Source organism: Oncorhynchus nerka, linkage group LG3 (genome assembly GCF_034236695.1).
Source record: "Oncorhynchus nerka isolate Pitt River linkage group LG3, Oner_Uvic_2.0, whole genome shotgun sequence".
In the NCBI taxonomy this organism is placed as follows: Eukaryota; Metazoa; Chordata; class Actinopteri; order Salmoniformes; family Salmonidae; genus Oncorhynchus; species Oncorhynchus nerka.
In genome coordinates, this window is record NC_088398.1 from 78,159,713 (window position 1) to 78,175,903 (window position 16,191).

The 16,191-nt window shown below is 44.8% G+C and overlaps 1 long non-coding RNA gene across 1 annotated transcript; it reads left to right on the forward strand.

Annotated features, from left to right (window-relative positions):
• Nucleotides 1-508: 508 nt before the first annotated feature.
• On the forward strand, nt 509-5,334 carry LOC135569390 (uncharacterized). The gene is made up of 2 exons (XR_010462983.1): nt 509-4,691; nt 4,724-5,334. It is a non-coding gene; the product is annotated as an uncharacterized LOC135569390 (long non-coding RNA).
• Nucleotides 5,335-16,191: the final 10,857 nt, after the last annotated feature.

The window sequence follows — 16,191 nt, forward strand, 5'->3', positions numbered from 1 at the left end:
AAGTCCACTCTAGGATTAAATAAAGGCAGAGAGGGCAAGGAGTGGAGGAGACGGGGTGAGAAGCTGTACAGAGAATGGACAGAAGGTGGGGCTATTGCATCTCCTACTGGTCTGCTTGCTGGGGAGAATGAAGATTTGTGTGTGTCTGGTGTAAATTGAAGTTTACGGGCGTAAATGAAGATTTGTGGAGCTGGTACCGGTGAGAATGTTGAAAAAGTCTCAGGCTTGCTGATGAGAGTAATATCATAGAATATTGAGGGGGTGTGCATGACTGTTGGAAAAGGTGTTAAACTCTATTAACGTAAAATTCTGTGTGTAGAGTTATATTATGAGGTTTGAACTATACTAATATTGTAGAATTACATAATCAACATCTGAACATACTTACGATAAACATTAATTGAGCCACTGAGTAATAGATAAGATATACACTAGGTAAGGGGCGACGGGCGTGGTCGATGTAAGACGGGAGTGGTGTTCTAACCAAGTGCTGAGAAATAAGGTAGATTGATTTTGTTCTTTTAATTAGTTTACACAAGTTCTTCCCGGTTATTGATTTTGGTTTGATTGTTCAGATAAAACCACTGAAATTAAACAGGAGGTTAAGGTAGACTAACATTAGAATCTGTTTTCATTATGGGGAACAATGAAAGGCCCGCAGAGGGGATTGCAGGCTGAGGTTTTTATGTTAAAGGGACAGTGCACGTTTATCACAGTTGTTTGTGTGTCTAATGGCTGGGTATCTAAGAAGTATTTTTGGGGAGACAATTTGGAGAAACACGAATAAAACATGAAACATCGAGACAAATTATTTGAGTTTGAGGGGATTATCATAATTATTAGGTTTTGTTTTTGTCGTAAACGTTTGGGTTAAGGGGATTTCCACGTTCCCAGAGACATGGTATTTTACAGATAGGGGAAAAGGCAGACGGAGGGGCCCTCCCCCGCCCTGCAGAGACCTTGAAGGTTGGAGAGCAGAGGAGAGGTTTTGGAAAGGGGGGGGGGGGGGGCAGGACAGGCAAAGATAACAGTTGCTGAGTGGAGACAGGGGAGAGAGTTGGACATGTGGAAAATGATGGGGGCGCTCCTTCATGATGATGTCAGACATAAGGATAATATACTAATCTTACCTAAGTCATGATTTAGAGTAGGTAAGGTTGTTACCTGGGCAGAGCCAGGTATCAAAAGGGGGGGATGGGTAAATGTGGTCTAGGATAGGATGGGGCCGATTGGATAAGAAACTAATAATTTAAAAAAAATAAAAAAATATGTAAGCTAACAATTGGGCATAGAAGTTAAAGATATAATCAGATAAAACATATGAGAAATTGTTTGTTAACCAAGCCTGTATGTCCAGGATTTTATGCATTACAGGTGAACTACAGGTGAAGTCACTCAATCCAGTCCCAGAGGCTTGGGGACCATAGATGACCCCTGGTGACAGCTAGCTGAAAGCGCTACCCAGATTCATATCGCACGGCGGAAGGGTAAGACACTTTTTCACTGTTGGACTATAAACAGAGTTCGGGAGAAGAACTGGAATTAACAGAATTCCGGGGGCCAACTCTCGAATGAAGTAACCCTACCTGTCCTATCACCCCTGTTTTTGTTCATAGAAGTGAAGATGTGTCTGGCTCTGGCTAAGTGATGTGTATTTTGTTCCAAAATAAGCATAAGAGATCCCTTGATCTGGGTATTTGTAAGTCGCTCTGGATAAGAGCGTCTGCTAAATGACTTAAATGTAAATGTAAATGTAGACAAGAAGTTAGAGTAGAGATTACATGATAACCGACTTCGGACAGTTCTAGGATTGGAGAAGAGGGTATCCTTATAGCATGGGGGATCCCACAAGGGTGGATAGGTTTTCCATGATATGGGGAAACCTGGGAGCAATGTTGAACTTTGTAAAGGTGATGAAATCCTACTAACCATCAAAACTATTAAGCTCTCTGATGCAGGCACTCACACCCTCGGACTACAAAGGACGAGGACAGACATGATGGGTGTGTTTTCTATTAAGGTACTGCCAAGACCAGAGGTAACCGGACACACTCCTCTACCACCACTGTGTTAAAAATACCATTCAGGTAATTAATGTTAGAGACTATTCGGCTATTGATCAATTAGGAACTGAGACTGGTTTTGATAGTAGGGACAATTTGTGGCTGTCTTATATGAGGTACACAGCTAAAACCCTGAGAGGAAAGGACTGTATTATTTGTAGTCATGCTAGACCTGTTCTGGCTACACACCCATTTGCTGCAGGAGAAACAGAGGGGTGGTTGTGTATTCTGAGAAGTTTTTACCAGGTTAAGCCCAATTCAACCCTCTGTTCCTCTTTGAGCCTTGTGTTTCCTGCAGTACCTCCTCATGGGGCCATTTGGGGTGTTGAGGCATGGGGGGGGAAATTGCAGTTGCATCACGGGTACAGGTAATGGCATTGATTATGGGAGATTGCCTGAAGCTGATTGCAGTAGTAACATAACCATTAATTCCACTTGGCCAGTTACAGGCCTAAACCAAACTAAGTGGTCTGGCAGATGTGTGGAGCCAAAAGAGTGCTGAGACCCATTCTTAGAGGAGAATGGCAAGGTACGTGTGGTCTGACCAGTTTGATAATTCCACCGACCATTGTTGATGTTACTGCTGAACAGCTGTTGGGTTCTGTATCCAGGGGACCTGAAAACATTCCATCCCATGGGAGACATAGACGTAGCGCTCCATGGACAGAGAATGTAGTTGCCATAAACACTAACCTGTTGGGTGTGCCAGTGGGGGTTCCTCATGAGTTTCAGGCCTTGGGTAGGAATGATGGACTCTGGCACTTACTACCTACTATGGGTCCAGCCATGGTGGATGCTAGACAGACTGCATGGATTAATTATATCTACTATAATCAACAGCGTTTTGTGAATTACTCCCGTGATGCACTCACTGGTATGTCTGAACAGCTTGAGGCCACATTTGGGGTTTCCAGACAGAATAGACTTGCCTTGGATATGCTTCTTGCCAGTCAGGGGGACGTTTGCAAGATGTTCGGTAAACAATGTTGCACGTATATTCCTAATAATACCAGTCCAGATGATATCTAGGGCGGGCTTGATGCACTATCTGATAAGATGAGGTCCACAGGGGGGGTGGAGGAGTCTGTTCTCTTGGCCTGGTTTGGTAAGTACACTGATATGATGGTTACTGGATTTCTGACCCTAATTCTTGTATTATTTGTTATTGATGTGATGTGCTGCTTGCATCATACCGTGTTCTAAGAAATATGTTACAGATATGGTGAAGGCTTCAGGCATGTTGCCTTTGCTTGATGCTCCAGTTGGAGATGCCGATACGGAAGCATGCTTTCAGGAGAGGATGGGACTGACTGAGGATGACCCATGGTATGCTGTGGGTGAGGTAGTAGAATAATTTTACACCACCACAGTTCCTTGTTATAAATTTTTATGATAGGTTTTCTTTCCAGTATGTTTGTTCTCCCTGTTGTAAAGGTTTAGAGTCCCTGGGTGGCAAGGAGCCCACCTGGTACAGGATAGGAGTAGCTGAGAGGACCAGATGGTTTCTAATAATTCTTTCCTCTGTTTTCCATGACCAAAGTTTTATCCTACATCTTACATGTCAATAACAATAAAGTTTTATCCTGTTTTTGATAAGTGACACCCTTGTGGGTGTCAAAAGGGGGAAACGCATATAACAATAGACATATATCACTTGTTATTAATAATACACTTTTTATTATTTTCATGAAATGCTATGACTGCTGAAATAAAGGATAATGAGTGTCAAAAGGGGGACTTAAATTTCACACCATTTTCTTTTGTTCTGCTTTTGAATGAGCTGTTGTTCATTTTTGTTCACACCCTTGGGGTTATTTTACATTATAGCCATTACCATATATATGATTGAATATTATCTGCTGTTGCCTTGGGTGGATGTGTGTATGTGTTATGTTCTCTAGCTGATTTGAAACATTGTTAAAAGTATCAGGGACATGGAACTTTCTCATGCTGGGAAAATACAGAAGGGAGGGCACATTCAGAGCGTGGGGTTGCGAGAACAAGCGGTCTTTTGTTAGATAACAGGAGCCAGGTGCGAGATAACGGTATGGAGCATGAGACCCATCTTTTAGTTTTTGCAGCCATTTTAGTGTTGTGCGGCTGCGGTTGCATTCCATGTATCCGGTCCCTTATTGCTAGAGTTATCTCCAGAGCTATTGACCCTTCTTCCCCTTCCCAGATGTATCCTCTGCTTGCTAATGACCTGCCAGAGTTTGAGGATGAGGTGGAGAATACCCATTAGAGCGTGTCACATCTCTTTGGAGATGTGAAGAGAGGGTATCACAACTTTTTCCTGCTGGAAAATGTTGGCTTATGTGGACAAACATTTTACTTATAGCTTAGAGCTGTTGTTCTCCGCAATTGTTAAATGAGGGTTGTAAGTTCCTAGGTGGCTGGTAGCCAACTTAGTACATAGTGGGATTGAGTGGAGAACTTAGTGGTAATACATATACATCCATTTCTTTTTAATGTTGTGCCTTTTTCATAGCCCCTTTGGGAAAAGTTTTCTTTTGTATCAGAATCTAGTTAGGTTGTGTCACGTCTCTGGGGAGATGTGAAGAGAGGGATTTGTAGAGGACTGCTAATTCCTATGTAGGTGACATTACATTACTATTAATTCCTATGTAGGTGATATTACATTACTATTAATTCCTATGTAGGTGACATTGCACTACTATAGCTGAGACAACGTATTTTCATAAGTAAAACAGGTTGGGCCCCATACAGGATATTTCTCACACACACACTCACTCAAATCATCCAGAACACTGTCACAACAGGATACTCCTAGCCACAGGTGCTAGCCGGCAGTTCGGCCACAACTCCCCTGAAGATAGGGACGCACACACTTTACACACTGACCCCAGAAGACAGGGACGACGCACATACAGTACACACATAGCTGCCGAGGACACCCAGATAAGACACCCACAGATTGGCAGAAAGCCTAGACTTAGTGACTGAAGATAGCGCACACACCAGATCTCCTTTTCAGCTGAACATGGTGTGACGACCAAGAACAGGCATGGCAGGATTCTACGATGACGGACAGACAACAGAGCCAATGCCGGATGACTACACCCCAGCCTGATCCAATCCGAAGATCCGATCTCCTAGAAATCAAACTACTTTCTGTTCTGTATATGAAGCTTGTACCCACTGTTAGCAAGTGCCTTTTTGCTAGTCTCTGATGAGCCAACAGAGGGGCCCGTATATACGCCGTACCAGATATCTTCACTCTGAATAAACCTGTCGCTTGTCGTACAATCTACCACCTTGTCTGCATCGATCCTTGACCGACTCACCCTTTATCATATCCCATTATTAACACATGCTAAAGCTAACAAGGGAACATAGCTATTTCTGTTTTCTTGTGCCAAGTTGAAATTCCTCCGCCTTGCAGAACAGAAGTCCCGCCCCTGGTACTTCCATTTGATTTCAGAAAGTGTGCAATCATCTGACCGCTGAAGTGTCCCCTAGAAAATTATTTAATGAAGAATGATTCAGGTCACACTCAAGTCATTACTTATGATATCCAGACTGATATCAATGTCTTGTTCAAATTGAACTAATAAGTGAAATTGCCAGACTTACATTCAAATAGATCTTGTAAATAATTTCCAAATTGAGGAGTTTTCTAAATAAGACATTGTAATTTTTTTCCAAACTAACCTAGATGAAGCAACTTCTCAGGTTAATTAAAGTTTCATTCCTAAATAGCCTATACAGGTCTGATTTATCATTAAATTGATCAATCAGTAAAGTTTGTTTTTTCGCAAAAACCATTCAGTAATCCAGTACTGACAGAGGTCCCGCCCCAGCGGGAATCCCATGTGGCTTTGGCCTTAGGGAGAAGTGTACCACAGTGTTGAATGTTCCCAACATTTGAACTACTGTTTACACTTATGATATCCAATCAATGGAGATTGTATGGATTATCGTCTCATTCAATTTAATAAGTTAAATTGTTGAACATACCTTAATGTTCTTCCAATCAAATGAGACACTTTTAAACTTCTTCATATTAAACTGGATGAAGCAACATCTCAGGTTATTAAAGTTTAACACCCAGATAGGATTAATCATTGGCATTGATTAGTTCATTTAATTTACTCTTGCAAATTCATTCTCGTCCAACTTCCACATTACTGGTACGGTACTGATGGTTTGTCAACATCTATAAATAGATTAAACTTGCCTTTGCAGCTTCCAATGAATTCCAAACCCAAACTTAGAAAAAAATAGAAAACGTTTACCTCTAAATGTTTCTAATAATGTGCAAGCTATCAAAGGAGATGGTCACCACTCCTCCTCTAATTAGTGAACCTCCACCCATAAAAGGATTGATCTCTGACCCCAGCAGCGATACCAACCCTAATTATGCCATTAGCGAAATAGCAGCCGAAATTGCGAACTCTCTCCAAAACCAACCATCAAACACAGGCTTTGTGACGGTTCTCCCCACTTTTGCACTGATGTATCGCCATAAAAATGTGGCATCGGTCCAATACCACAGTGCACAGCTGATGCACGTGCCAGACATGGCTAACATGAGGGGGCAGGTGGAGAGAACTGAGCAACTATTGACAAAAGCAGGAAATTAAAACATTCTGCTAGTCGAGGAACGGCGTTTGAAATCTGAACAATTAAAAGTAATTGCAAATACTTACGACGATGAACGGGCACAAACTCTCCAACAAAATCGTTGTCTCCAGGAACAACTCGATTTAGCCCAAACTAAATACGATGTAGTCCAGTCCAAACTAGATAAATCTGTCGAGTTATCTACAAACAGGAGCGCGCAATTTGATAACATGCAGGCAGTTTTGTCGAACGTTACTCAAGGTAACAATGTTCTAGTCCAAATGCTGCAGACCAAAGACAACCAATTAGTGAACACAATGACTAAGTTGGATGACATATCAGCAGAACTCATTGAACTCGCTGACCAAATGAATGATGAGAGAACTCGGGTGATGAAGATGGAAATCGTGATTTCTTAGCAAGCGGAAGAAATCTCATCACTGAATCTCTCGCTCTGTACTCAAGACCTCTATCTGCAAACCATGACAGATAAGTTTGAGACCGAAAGGAGCAAGTGCGACACTCACATGTCCAAAATCAGTACTCTAAGCGCTCAAGTGGACTCTGCAATGCAGCAGAATACCACCCTTTGGTACCATCTGGAAGAAATCCAGATTGGTCACGCTCCACAGCGTGACTATCCATCCAAGCAACCGGAGCCCTGTACTCAAAGGAGTGAAGACGATAGGTTTCAGACATTGCCTCCATTAAGTGTCCCTCAGTCTTCTCCTCTTGGCCATTCGGCACTGAGTAATATGGCGCCTCTTGGCCAACAAAGCCAAAGCTTGGCTTCTCCTCTTGGCCTTTTGGCCCCACTTTCCCCACAGGATGAAGCCGCCCGCTTGACGCGGAATACCTTGACAAACTCGTCAAGAATTTCCCCACCTTTGACCCCGTTCCAGGTCAGCCAAACGATACTGAGACGTTCCTAGCTGACATAGAGGACGCGTTGGATGGCTACCCGAACGCTACGGGTTCTGACAAGGTTTACCTGTTTAAGCGAACGTCGAATAGACACGTGACAAGGTTCCTTCGCCTACAACAGCAACACGTGCTAAATGACTACGCTAAACTTGCCACAGCTTTGAAATTAGAATTCAGTGGTTCTGCAACTCGCAAACACGATAGCTCACTGGCTAACACGGTCAAACAAGCTCGAACGAACACCCACAAGTGTACTATCATAGGCTTCGTTCAGCTTACTTTGGCCTACTCACTGAAACAGGAATGGAAGAGCTGTTACCATTCAAACAAATGTTCCTGTCGAACATGCATCCTACCTTCATTACCTACTTGGGCCCTGCCTCCCACGTTGGCTTGCCTATTTTACAACTCAGAGAGCTTGCAAGCACAGCTCGCAACGCTAAGAGCCCTGACCACTGGGTTTTGAAGTTAGACCAGGAGCACTCACTCCAGTTAGAGGGTGCATTATGAGGTATTGGAGCGTTGAGAGATGACGCATAACAACAGTTTCTACCATGAAACCATGATTCCAATAACCTCCGTGGTCAAATTAACTGTAAAGTATGTCGCCACCAAAACGACTACCGCTACAATCGACCTGTTCACTACGTTCCTGCACCCAAACCACACAAAGTGTCAGAGCACAAGGGTAACAAAACGATCAAAACGTAGACCAATGTTCTCCAGAAGTTCCACTACGTGAAGAACTAAAGCGAGAAACATTTGAGAAAAGGGTAAAAGATAAGTCACAAGGACTAGACGGGGAATTACCGGACACCAGGTCCGCAGGAATTAACACCCATAGCAAGGACGTTAAAATTCAAATCTCTCCTGCTCTCATTCAAGACCCTATCCAGGGCCCGCTTGATCAAGAAACAAGCCCATGGGCTTTGTCTATAGACTCTGATACAAAGGTTGCGAAGAAAAATGTCAAACGCTTCGTTAAAGCCAAGCCCATTCAAAATCGGAAAACTCGATCTGCTTCCACCTTGAACAGAATTGACACATCACGTCGATGCGAACAACCCCTCCACTTCATGGGGAATATGTCCACTAAACACGAATCGAAACGATAATACCTGGAAACAGTCCTGGAGGACTGCTTAACTTGTCATGCGCTAATTGATTCGGGTGCAACAATATCACTCATCTCTCAAACATTATTGGATGATCTAAAAAGGGCTTTGAAGCCAACTAAACGTTGGTTAAAAGTGGAACGATGCAACACTACACTTCGAGGTGTCACTCAGACTACCTCGCCTCTCACATTGAGAGTCATGCTGAAACTACACTTCGAGGGGTCACTCAGACTACCTCGCCTCTCAGATTGAGAGTCATGCTGAAACTACACTTCGAGGTGTCACTCAGACTACCTCGCCTCTCACATTGAGAGTCATGCTGAAACTACACTTCGAGGGGTCACTCAGACTACCTCGCCTCTCAGATTGAGAGTCATGCTGAAACTACACTTCGAGGTGTCACTCAGACTACCTCGCCTCTCACATTGAGAGTCATGCTGAAACTACACTTCGAGGTGTCACTCAGACTACCTCGCCTCTCACATTGAGAGTCATGCTGAAACTACACTTCAAGGGGTCACTCAGACTACCTCGCCTCTCAGATTGAGAGTCATGCTGAAACTACACTTCAAGGGGTCACTCAGACTACCTCGCCTCTCACATTGAGAGTCATGCTGAAACTACACTTCGAGGGGTCACTCAGACTACCTCGCCTCTCACATTGAGAGTCATGCTGAAACTACACTTCAAGGGGTCACTCAGACTACCTCGCCTCTCACATTGAGAGTCATGCTGAAACTACACTTCGAGGGGTCACTCAGACTACCTCGCCTCTCAGATTGAGAGTCATGCTGAAACTACACTTCAAGGGGTCACTCAGACTACCTCGCCTCTCAGATTGAGAGTCATGCTGAAACTACACTTCGAGGTGTCACTCAGACTACCTCGCCTCTCACATTGAGAGTCATGCTGAAACTACACTTCAAGGGGTCACTCAGACTACCTCGCCTCTCACATTGAGAGTCATGCTGAAACTACACTTCGAGGTGTCACTCAGACTACCTCGCCTCTCACATTGAGAGTCATGCTGAAACTACACTTCGAGGGGTCACTCAGACTACCTCGCCTCTCACATTGAGAGTCATGCTGAAACTACACTTCGAGGTGTCACTCAGACTACCTCGCCTCTCACATTGAGAGTCATGCTGAAACTACACTTCAAGGGGTCACTCAGACTACCTCGCCTCTCACATTGAGAGTCATGCTGAAACTACACTTCAAGGGGTCACTCAGACTACCTCGCCTCTCACATTGAGAGTCATGCTGAAACTACACTTCAAGGGGTCACTCAGACTACCTCGCCTCTCACATTGAGAGTCATGCTGAAACTACACTTCAAGGGGTCACTCAGACTACCTCGCCTCTCACATTGAGAGTCATGCTGAAACTACACTTCAAGGATGTATCGCTCGTTCACCCTGTGTATGTTACCAGCCTCTAAACTGTACCCCTGCTACTTGGAGCAGACTTGATGGATCGGAAAACCAACCAGGTATGGTCACAGGCTACAGTGCCTTCTCCACTGACCACACTGTCGTCCCCTAACGCTAGCTGCAACGCAGTCATTCACAAGGGGTATCTGTCGAAAGCACCCTTTGGGAAAAATATGTTTAGAAACCTCTTGGGGCAGAATCCGATCCAAGGAGATATTACGATATCTCGACACATTCCATCAGCCAATCTGATTGACCATTCTTGTCATGATTTTGAGCCAGCTGTCTCTGTAAATGAGCAACTTCCCTCCTTCTTGCAGTCGTGCAATACTGTAGTTGAGATGAACTTCTCTTGCCCTTCGGACACTTCCGCAAACACTGCGGCTGTCTCAGCAAGAAAAACATTGATGCGCAGAGTATACTCTGCTTCCGATGACATACCTTCCGCTTTGTGGGGGACTGTCAACCCTTACAATGACACTAATGGCGTCAGTCCAGCAACTGACCCGATGACTCCCACTGGTGAAACACTTTGCGATATCACAGACCGATATCCTCGTCTCAGTTTGCAGGTACTGAAGAGGTTGCCACATGCGGACTCGGTGGTGACTGACAGGCCTCGACAGCCACTGAGGGTGTTGAAGCACAAACACCAGGAGATTTGGTTGAAAGGTTACAGCCACTCTCATAATAACTCGGCCATTGACAACTCGTAAATAGGGTCCGAGCTTTTAGTTTGCGCCTCGGATACCAACACCACATGCTGGTGGTGGGGTCCCGAGACACAAAGGGGGGAATAGTGATTATGAGCCCTATCGAGGCCGTTGGGGGGGTGGAGACTATGGACAACACCGTACGAGGCCGCCAGAGCATAAATCAAATCTAGTTGTAAACTCCCCTTTGAGAACAGTGAGGCGCAGACAGACCCCTAGACGGGGATCATCTTAGAACACATCTAAGACGGTACTGAGGTGTACCACACTGGTCGTAAAGGAAGTCCAGTGGACTTGTCCACCTCCAAAACAAATGGCAACAATCATCATTCCTGGCCATGTGTAGTAGCCACTACAAGACAACTATTAAAATGCTCTAATCATGTATTCCTGTAGGATAACACTTCAGAATAAATCGGTAGGACAACTGGACCCCTTGAGTACCAGTACCAATACCACAGTCAGTCCAGCAACACTCAGTAAGAGGATTAGTAACCTCACAAGTTAAATTGCTATTGATAATAACAACATAGGAGTCACTCAGAGTGCAACACGGGGAAGGGAATCTCCATTGCACTCTTCCAATGGTTACACATGCCACTAATAAATAGAACCCTCCGTTCAGGAGTTATTCGATGTCATGAACCATGATCACACCACGTGTGACTGGTCCAATACTTAGAGTACTTCTGTCATGAGGTTAGCTCCTCCGTGGATAACATAGCTATGAAGTAGACTTCTTCATACCTACCGCCACTACAATAGTGGAAGACAGTGACTGGTAGTAAAACCACTACAGACTCCCTCGACATCAATTCTGACTGACCTCCAGGCACTGACCTGAAAATGACCTGACTACGTCAGACTCATTCTGAACAAGTTGTAATCTGCCAGGACACTTGGTCTCCTTCCCTTGACATGTGCGCTTGCATAAACACAACGGAACATCAAATTAGGATTTATGCTAGGATCACTTAAGGGTCAGAGCAGAACACCAGCCTTAGTAAAGTTGAACATTTATTTTGAGGCCTTTAACTCTACAGCTACAGTACTCACCAGTTTTCTTCTCAGAAGTCCATAGGTTATCCCTGTAGACTGCCCAAAACTAGTGCCTTATAACTAGACTTATCATATAGTTATCAACTTAAGATAGTACCCTAAGCAACACCCCGCAAATGAGGAAAGCCCTAGATATGACATTAGACCATATATATTAGACAAATGAGGAAAGCCCTAGATATGACATTAGACCATATATATTAGACAAATGAGGAAAGCCCTAGATATGACATTAGACCATATATATTAGACAGCATATAGCCTCCACATTGACTCTGTACTGGTACCCCCTGTATATAGCCTCCACATTGACTCTGTACCAGTACCCCCTGTATATAGCCTCCACATTGACTCTGACCAGTACCCCCTGTATATAGCCTCCACATTGACTCTGTACCAGTACATATAGCCTCCACATTGACTCTCCAAATGAGCCTCCACATTGAACCAGTACCCCTGTATATAGCCTCCACATTGACTCTGACCATATATATTACATTGACTCTGTACCAGTACCCCCTGTATATAGCCTCCACATTGACTCTCCAAATGAGGAAATTGACCTGTACTGGTACCCCTGATATAGACATTGACTCTGACCATATACAGCCTCCACATTGACTCTGACTGGTAGCATATAGCCTCCACATTGATTGACCAGTACCCCTCCTCCAAATCTGAGGTACCCCTGTAAGCCTCCACATTGACTCTGATATGACATTGACTCTGACCACCCCCTGTATATAGCCTCCACATTGACTCTGTACCAGTACCCCTGTATATAGCCTCCACATTGACTCTGTACCAAATGAGGACTCTGTAAGCCCCTGATATGACATTACTCTGACCAGTACCCCTATATAGCCTCCAGACTCTGTAGCCCCTGTATATAGCCTCCACATTGACTCTCCAAATATAGAGACTCTGAAAGCCCTGTATATAGACATTGACTCTGTACCAGTACCCCCAGTATATAGCCTCCACATTGACTCTGTATACCCCCTGTATATAGCCTCCACATTGACTCTGTACCAGTACCCCCTGTATATAACCTCCACATTGACTCTCCCTGTATAAGCCTCCACATTGACTCTGATATGTATATAGCATTGACTCTGACCATATATAGCCTCCAGACTCTGTACCAGTACCCCTATAGCCTCCACATTGACTCTGACTACCCCCTCCAAATCTGACCAGTACCCCCTGTAATAACCTCCACATTGACTCTCCCTGATATGACATTGACTCTGACCAGTACCCCCTATATAGCCTCCACATTGACAGTACCCCTGTATATAGCCTCCACATTGACTCTCCCTGTAAAGTGAGGAAAGCCCCCAGATATAGCCTCCACATTGACTCTGACCATGTATATATCCACATTGACTCTGACCAGTACCCCTGTATATAACCTCCACATTGACTCTCCCTGTATAAATTGACTCTGTACCGAAAGCCTCCACATTGAGATATGACATTGACTCTGACCATACCCCCTATATAGCCTAGACAGCCCCTGTATATAGCCTCCACATTGACTCTCCAAACCCCCTGAGGAAAGACCCCGTAGATATGACATTGACTCTGTAGACCATATATATTAGACAGCATATAGCCTCCACATTGACTCTGTACCAGTACCCCCTGTATATAGCCTCCACATTGACTCTGAAATATAGCCTCCACATTGACTCTGTACCGTTACTCCCTGTATATAGCCTCCACATTGACTCTGTACCAGTACCCCTGTATATAGCCTCCACATTGACTCTGTACCAGTACCCCTGTATATAGCCTCCACATTGACTCTGTACTGGTACCCCCTGTAATAACCTCCAGGAAAGCCCCTGCATATGACATTGACTCTGTACTGGTACATATAGCCTCCACATTGACTCTGTAGCATATAGCCTCCACATTGACTCTGTACCAAATGCATATAGCCTCCAATTGACTCTGTACTGGTAGATATGACATTGACTCTGACCATGTATATATCCACATTGAGACAGCCCCTGCATATAGCCTCCACATTGACTCTGTACAAATAGAGGAAAGCCCCCTGATATAGCCTCCACATTGACTCTGTACCAGTACCCCTGCATATAGCCTCCACATTGACTCTGTACCGGTACCCCCTGTATATAGCCTCCACATTGACTCTGTACCAGTACCCCCTGCATATAGCCTCCACATTGACTCTGTACTGGTACATATAGCCTCCACATTGACTCTGTATACCCCCTGTATATAGCCTCCACATTGACTCTGTATATAGCCTCCACATTGACTCTGTACCACCCCTGTATATAGCCTCCACATTGACTCTGTACCGGTACCCCCTGTATATAGCCTCCACATTGACTCTGTACCGGTACCCCCTGTATATAGCCTCCACATTGACTCTGTACCGGTACCCCCTGTATATAGCCTCCACATTGACTCTGTACCGGTACCCCCTGTATATAGCCTCCACATTGACTCTGTACCAGTACCCCCTGCATATAGCCTCCACATTGACTCTGTACCGGTACCCCCTGTATATAGCCTCCACATTGACTCTGTACCAGTACCCCTGTATATAGCCTCCACATTGACTCTGTACCGGTACCCCCTGTATATAGCCTCCACATTGACTCTGTACCGGTACCCCCTGTATATAGCCTCCACATTGACTCTGTACCGGTACCCCTGTATACAGCCTTATTTTGACTCTGTAACTGTTTATAGCCTCCACATTGACTCTGTACCAGTACCCCCTGTAACAGCCTCCACATTCTGTACCGTAATACCCTGTATATAGCCTCCACATTGACTCTGTACCGGTTATATAGCCTCCACATTGACTCTGTACCAGTACCCCTGCATATAGCCTCCACATTGACTCTGTACCGGTACCCCCTGTATTTGACTCTGTACCAGTACCCCTGCAATAGCCTCCACATTGACTCTGTACTGGTACCCCTGTATATAGCCTCCACATTGACTCTGTACCGACCCTGTATATAGCCTCCACATTGACTCTGTACCGGATATAGCCTCCACATTGACTCTGTACCGGTACCCCCTGTATATAGCCTCCACATTGACTCTGTACCGGTACCCCCTGTATATAGCCTCCACATTGACTCTGTACCGGTACCCCTGTATATAGCCTCCACATTGACTCTGTATCGGTACCCCTGTATATAGCCTCCACATTGACTCTGTACCGGTACCCCCTGTATATAGCCTCCACATTGATGTACCAACCCCTGCATATAGCCTCCACATTGACTCTGATGTAGTAGCCTCCACATTGACTTGTTAGTACCCCCCTGTATATAGCCTCCACAACTCTGTACCGGGTATATTCCTCCAGATTGACTCTGCACAGCAATATAGCCTCCACATTGACTCTGTGGTCTGTTACAGCCTCCACATTGACTCTGTTAAATAGCATTGACTCTGTACCAGTACCCCCTGCATATTCCACATTGACTCTGTACCAGTACCCCCTGTATATAGCCTCCACATTGACTCTGTACCAGTACCCCTGTATATAGCCTCCACATTGACTCTGTACCAGTACCCCTGCATATAGCACATTGACTCTGTACCAGTACCCCTGTATATAGCCTCCACATTGACTCTGTACCAGTACCCCCTGTATATAGCCTCCACATTGACTCTGTACCAGTACCCCCTGCATATAGCCTCCACATTGACTCTGTACCAGTACCCCCTGTATATAGCCTCCACATTGACTCTGTACCAGTATATAGCCTCCACATTGACTCTGTACGATATAGCCTCCACATTGACTCTGTACCGGTACCCCTGTATATAGCCTCCACATTGACTCTGTAGTACCCCCTGTATATAGCCTCCACATTGACTCTGTACCAGTACCCCTGTATATAGCCTCCACATTGACTCTGTACCAGTACCCCTGTATTTAGCCTCCACATTGACTCTGTACCGGTACCCTGTATATAGCCTCCACATTGACTCTGTACCGGTACCCCTGTATATAGCCTCCACATTGACTCTGTACCAGTACCCCTGCATATAGCCTCCAGAGACTCTGTACATGTAAAGAGAGATAGAGCCTCTATATAAATTGACTCTGTACCGGTAGAGACTCTGTACCGGTACCCCTGTAACATTGACTCTGTACCGGTACCCCTGTATATAGCCTCCACATTGACTCTGTACCAGTACCCCCTGCATAGAGCCTCCACATTGAGAGCCCTGTATATAGCCTCCACATTGACTCTGTACCAGTACCCCTGTATATATCCTCCACATTGAC